Source organism: Frankliniella occidentalis, unplaced genomic scaffold (assembly GCF_000697945.3).
Source record: "Frankliniella occidentalis isolate FOCC.00 unplaced genomic scaffold, Focc_3.1 Scaffold27, whole genome shotgun sequence".
In the NCBI taxonomy this organism is placed as follows: Eukaryota; Metazoa; Arthropoda; class Insecta; order Thysanoptera; family Thripidae; genus Frankliniella; species Frankliniella occidentalis.
Window position 1 is genome coordinate 2,236,683 of NW_026267157.1, and position 1,043 is coordinate 2,237,725.

Genomic DNA, 1,043 nt, shown 5'->3' on the forward strand with positions numbered 1-1,043 from the left:
AACGCCGAGTGGTTCCCGGAGCCGGACAAGTTCGACCCGGACCGCTTCCTGCCGGACAACTCACGCGGCCGCCACCCCTTCGCCTTCGTGCCGTTCAGCGCCGGGCCCAGGAACTGCATCGGCCAGCGGTACGCCATGATGTTCCTCAAGACGGTGGCGGCCGCCATCGTGCCGCGGCTGCGGTTCGAGGTCCCCGACGACGGCCCCAAGCGCCTCGAGGACGTCCCGCTCAAGATGAACCTCACCGTGTCCGTGCGGGGAGGTGCCAACATTCTGGTTCTCCGGCGGTGACACCCTTTCTGAAATCTAACGTCGAAATTCGGCCGAATTCATGTTGATTCCCTCGGATTTTGCCAATTAAATCGACTTGACGATGATTCATTCGATCTTGGTACCGAATCGACGTCAGTTTGAAATCCCATTTCTAACTGGCAAGGCTGGACTAAAGAAAGAGCCTCCGACTTTAAGAGCCGCCAGGGCCCACACAGCAGGTCCAGCGCGGGTGCACGACTGACTCCCGAACTCCGGACCAACTAACTCCTCCGTTCACCGGCCCGCTGGGTATGTATGGGTATTACATGATATACATTGTAGTATGGATATTGCGGTGGTTTTTAGCTGATAATACATTTCGATACCTTTGACTGGAAGGCACGCAGTTTAGCCACCCATTCCAAGATACCGCAGTTCAGCCGCGCGATCCGAAAGACACGCACTTTACCGCTCTAGAGATGAAAACTGAACTGCGTGAACGGGCGGATGAACTGCGTGCCTTTCGGAACGCGTGGCTGAGCTGCGTGCCTTTCAGTCTGAGGTGTCGATTTTACAGAATTGAAACAAAAGAAGTTTTATGACAAATGTGTCATTGCTTGAACTTTAATGCAGAGTGCAGAGAGGCACAATGAGTGACGTCATCCGGGAGTACAGGGAGCGCCTGGCTCACTTGTTCACCAGCAACACAGAAATAGTCTCTGCTCAAAAAAAGGGCGTGTATTACTTTATATTACATTGTATTACTTTGTAATACTTAATATTATTTGTAT

General features: G+C 52.4%; 1 protein-coding gene across 1 annotated transcript in view; it reads right to left on the reverse strand.

Annotated features, from left to right (window-relative positions):
- LOC113209333 (platelet glycoprotein 4-like) overlaps window positions 1-1,043 on the reverse strand; it is a 76,255-nt gene that overhangs the window by 65,084 nt on the left and 10,128 nt on the right. The window lies entirely within an intron of this gene.